The following is a 5771-nucleotide window of genomic DNA, read 5'->3' as shown; positions in this document are numbered from 1 at the left end:
GATTCAAAATTTAAACTGCGGCCCAAATATTCTAATTATTCAGTCAGAACTAAATTTATAGCTACCACGTGCATTCCACGTGTTCATTTAATCACCAATCTCCTTCGTCATCTTCTTCATCAAATTATTCCCAATTATTAACCCTAATAATGACTACAATCAACAAAAATTATACACAAATCGTCTATACAATACAATGCCGTAATTAAAATCCTGGAACAGTTAAAAACGATTGGAAGGGAGCTCACAATGGGCTCCCAGGGAAGTTTCGGTCAATCAAAACAGTTTCTAGACCTAATTAAATCAATTGGTGAATCTAGATCCAAATCAGAAGAAGACCGTATCGTTTTTTGTGAAATTGAAACCCTAAAACGTCGAATTGCAGAACCTGATATACCTAAAGGAAAAATGAAAGAGATAAAATACGTCTTGTTTATATTGAAATGTTAGGGCACGATGCTTCATTTGGATACATTCATGCTGTTAAAATGACTCATGATGACATAATATTAATGAAACGAACTGGTTATTTGGCTGCTACGTTTTTCTTAAATGAGGATCATGATTTGATTATATTGATTGTGAATACGATACAAAAGGATTTAAAATCTGATAATTATTTGGTTGTGTATGCTGCCTTGAATGCGGTTTCTAAGTTGATTAATGAGGAGACCATACCTGCTGTTATTCAGCAGGTGGTTGAGTTGTTAGTGCATTCGAATGAGGCGGTTAGGAAAAAGGCTGTTATGGTTCTTCATCGATTTTATCAACGGTCTCCGTCATCTGTGACTCATCTTGTATCGAGTTTTCGTAAGGTTAGTTTTTTGCAGTATTGTTACATGTATGTATACTTTATGTTGATTATATGTATTTTAATAAATTCTACTTGTATGCTCTATTAATATGCCCAGGTGATTAACATGTGAATGTTTATGAATTGTTTACCATATTCGTCTACGATAAATTTTGATAGCTTCGTTTTCCCGCTCAAATTTGTTTTTCTGGTACTTAATTTTTGCAGAAACTATGTGATAATGATCCTGGAGTAATGGGTGCTACTCTTTGCCCATTATTTGATCTTATCATGATAGATGTAAATGCTTATAAGGATCTCGTTCAGTGGCGATTCTAGGATGCAAATCCAATGGGGTTCTATATACAATTTGAGTGGTACTTTATAAATTTTTTTCTAAATAATGACGATTCACTTCCATAGAAATTCAATAATTTAAAAAATATATGGGGTCCTATCTATAAATTTAGTGGTGTCCTATAATATTTTAGTAGTATTTTATACGTATATAAAATTTTTTAATGGGGTCCTTTGACCCCACTTGGTTCCATATAGACTCGCCAATGATCTGGTTGGTAGCTTTGTAAATATTCTAAAACAAGTATCTGAACGCAGATTGTTAAAGAGTTACGATTATCATCAGACACCAGCACCATTTATTCAGGTGAGTCATTTCATACATTTTTGTATATTGACACAATGTTCCTCTTCCTTGAGTCAAATTTCTGCGTATGGGTCGGTAAAACCTCCCTCACGGACTTTTTACAGAGCCAGGGATCGAACCCTTGACCTCTACCGTGCCCAATACTCAAGGTATTGGGGTTGAACCATTGGGCCACGAAGGCGGTTCTTATTACCTACAAGTACAAGACCTTTATTCCTTTATAAGTTAATGTAATCTTTTTTTGCCTACATATCTGAAGCAAATATATTGTAATACATATAGTGATTTCTATCTAAAATGAAGTTATAATGAAAACTAGTAAAGGTAAGGGGATAATTTCTCAAGAGATGTTTACGATTTACACAGAGTTTTCATAGCTGAAGGACTGCAGTATTTATTTATTTATTTATATTTTTGAAAGGCAAACTCACACACTTATTATATGAATATTTACAATAATGAAGGACTGCAGTACAACAAGCTTGAGCTTCATAGCTCAAATTTTTCTTCATAATCTCATTCAATAATTGAAATTGCTACAAGTATATTTTAAATAAATCTTAATTCTAAGTCAGCCATTAGAAAAATCTCTCACTGTAGTAAGATTTAACAATACAATCATTTCTGAATTCCAGTTCATCACATAAGGCTTGAAAGCTTGCTGCTTTGGTCGAGCCCTTTTGCTCAATTGGTCAAGGATGATTTGTCTATCATGTGCGAGGTTAAACTATATCCAAAACATATCGGTTGTGCATTTTTTTTTACTTTCAAATTATGGTTAACTGATCATGCAGATTAAGTTGCTAAAAATCCTGGCGTTGCTTGGTAGTGGTGACAAGCAGATCATTGGAGACATAATGAGGAAGTGTGACACAAATAGTAATATCGGAAACACAATTCTTTATGAATGCATACGTTGCGTCTCGTCTATACATCCCAATACCAAGTTAGTTGGTGCAGCAACTGATGCAATTGCTAAATTTCTCAAGGTCTACCTTTTTTTCTTTCTTTTTTCTTTTTTTATTTCTAAATTTCAAGGCATGATAGATCTTATTGTTGGTTTTTTATGTTTTGTAGAGTGACATTCACAATTTAAAGTATTTGGGTATTGATGCACTCGGTCGACTTATAAGGATAAGCTCAGAAGTTGCTGAGCAGCATCAACTTGCTGTAATAGATTGCTTAGAGGTGAGTAATTTCAAATTTTTGTTAACGAGTTAACGAATTGGATATGAATATAATCAGCTGTTTCTAATTTTTTTAATATAAGGACCCAGATGACAGTCTAAAGAGGAAAACTTTTGAGTTGCTATACAAAATGACGAAACCCTCCAATGTTGAAGTTATAGTCGAACGTATGATCGAGTACATGATAAGCGTGAATGACAATCATTTCAAAACTGAAATAGCATCTAGGTGTGTGGATCTTGCGGAGCAATTCGCACCTACTAACCAATGGTTTATCCAGGTTTTTCCTTTTTCTTTTTGCGAATGCAAATAAAACATGTTTCATCTTCACTGACTTTCAAACTTATCTTTACAGACTATGAATAAAGTTTTCCAACATGCTGGGGACTTAGTGAACCCTAAGGTTGTGCATAACTTGATCCGCTTGATCGCCGAGGGGTTCGGAGAAGATGATGATACAGCAGACAGTCAACTGAGATCTTCTGCTGTATGTAATTCTTTAATCATTTAACACTTCATATACTTGTACTCACCGAGTCATCGTTAATAAATATCCAGTATGATATTTTTCAAGACGTTACAATAATACATAACTGCTTAAAAATTACTCATAATATACTTATTTGGTTCTGTTTTTGTTGCGGGGTAGGTGGAGTCGTACATTCGAATAATGGGAGAACCAAAGCTTCCATCTTTGTTTCTTCAGGTAAGTTGTCTGATGTAGGTTTCTTATGCATTGTCATAACATGGCCTTTGTATATGTACGCATGTTAATGTTTGTTTGTTGTAAACAGGTGATATGTTGGGTTTTGGGGGAATATGGAACCATAGATGGCAAATATTCTGCATCTTACATCAGCGGCAAGATATGTGATATCACAGAAGCGCATCCAAGCGATGATACTGTTAAGGTTTGCAAAAATTATTCTTGCATAAAAAAAATTGAACATGTCTAATATTTCTCTATCTGAATTTTTGGAAAGGCATACGCAGTGACAGCACTTCTAAAAGTATATTCATTCGAAAAGGTAGCTGGCAGAAAAATAGATATGCTACCGGAGGTAGGTAAAGCCATCTTCTTTATCATTTTGGAACACTTAAATACATATTTATCAACATATATTGACTCGATATAACTTTATGGCATATAAATATTATGAATTTTCTCATATTTTGCAGTGGGATTCACTCATAGAATCATTATCTGCGTCTCACTCAACTGATCTCCAGCAACGTACATACGAACTTCAGGCTATTTTCCGCCTAGATGCAAATGCAATACAGAATATAATGCCTTTAGATGCAAGCTGTGAAGACATTGAGGTCATCATATGTGTATACAATTTGTTATTTTATACGTTGCTCTTTCTACTTACAGCTTAGGTGCTGTTTTTTTTTAAGATGTTTTTGTTCGAAGGTATGCGGACCATGTCTGTAAAAAAGATGTGACCTGAAGGTCTGAGACTGTTTGTTTTTATGTCTGCAAAATAACTTAAACCTGTTTGCAACACTTGGAATCATATTTCTAAGTCTGCGAGTTTGCAGATAGAATATAAAATTGTCTGCGCACGCACATACATAAAACATAATAGGATTTGCAGATTGAAAAACAACACTAGTGTCCCAACTAATTTTTGTGTTTGTCTTCGTGCAGATTGATAAGAGCTTACCATTTCTCAACGATTATGTTAAGAAGTCATTGGAACAGGGGGCTCGACCTTATATTCCTAAGCATGAACGATCTAAAACTCTAAATACCAATAATTTTGAAATCCATAAACACCATGATGCTACTGCACATTCACTCAAATTTGAGGCTTACGAGGTTCCGAAACCTGTAATTTCGAGAATGCCCCTTAGAGTAGCTTCTTCAACCAACCTTTTACCTTTACCTGGACTATCTTATGCAAAGGAGGTCCATCGTAGTCCATCTGTCGGATCTTTATCTGGTACCGGCTCAACCGAACTTAGGCTTCGGCTCGATGGTATCCAAAAGAAGTGGGGTCCTGCGGTTAATGGTCTTGCGAAAACCAAATCAATTGATTCTTCAAGAAGCCTGCCCGAAGTTGAAGTCTCTGAAAAAAAACAAAAATTGGCAGCTTCATTATTTGGGAGCACAAGTTCAAGATTTAAAAAGAAACACTCCGGTGCTGGCGCTGCAGGCCAGGGTAAGGGTTCGAAAATAACCCGTCATACAGTAAACCAAGCTGCTGAACTGGTTCAACCGTCTACCAACTTGCTCGATCTTGGTGAAACAAGCGGCGGCGCAAATGGCTCATATTCATCAATTGATCCGTTTAAACAGCTGGAAGGTCTTTTAGGTTCAGGCCAAGAGAGTAATGCTGCTAGTATTGTTTCTAAGACATCCCAATATCGTGTCTAAACTGTGCTGACAAAGACAGAATCATGAGTCGGTTTTACAGAATTAACCAAACTGTTCCAACAAACGATTCGAACCTTAAAGATGCTTTGGGCAAGGATCGATGCACAAGTCAGGCAAGTGGGTATGACCCCAAGTAGCCAAAATCCTAACATATTCAAGGATTTGCTTGGCTAATGGCATACTCATTTAAATGCGTCAGTTGAAAAATAGCTTTAGGCTCCTAGTTACAATAATTCTATTTATTTATTTATTTATTTATTTATTCTAACATTGTTACGAATATAGAATCGTACTTAAGATATTACAATTGTATGTTCCACGAAGTCATTGAAACCGTCACTTTTCCTATGTTCCAAATCTATTGTCTTGTTTTAACTTTAGAGGTTTTTTCTTTTCAACCTTGATTCTAAATTATTTTTTATGTATTACATAATACTTAATGAGTGTTATACCGTTAAAAAATATATTCAAAAAACCAATCTATTAATATAAATGTCATCAACTATATTTTATAATGGAAACGAAAATATTAAAAATCAAAGTCGGAAGAAAATGACTTCCAAAGTCGAAAGAGATTATACATTTGGGAGGGACGTAGTGCTACTTAGCATATAAATTAGGGTTGTCAAGTTTATATTCTTATATTATATTAACCCCGGTTAAATAATAATTATTATTCATGCGGTATTTATAGATTTAAGATAAAATTGCGCCAATGGTCCATAATGTTTGTGTTAAATAGG

General features: G+C 34.8%; 1 pseudogene; it reads left to right on the top strand.

Annotated features, from left to right (window-relative positions):
* The first annotated feature begins 219 nt into the window (after positions 1-219).
* Positions 220-5274, top strand: LOC139850044 (AP-4 complex subunit epsilon-like; annotated as a pseudogene).
* The last annotated feature ends 497 nt before the right edge of the window (positions 5275-5771 follow it).

The sequence above is a fragment of the Rutidosis leptorrhynchoides genome, chromosome 5, assembly GCF_046630445.1.
Source record: "Rutidosis leptorrhynchoides isolate AG116_Rl617_1_P2 chromosome 5, CSIRO_AGI_Rlap_v1, whole genome shotgun sequence".
Taxonomy (NCBI): Eukaryota; Viridiplantae; Streptophyta; class Magnoliopsida; order Asterales; family Asteraceae; genus Rutidosis; species Rutidosis leptorrhynchoides.
Note: the sequence above shows the minus strand (reverse complement) of the source record. Positions and strands in the feature narration are given on the sequence as shown.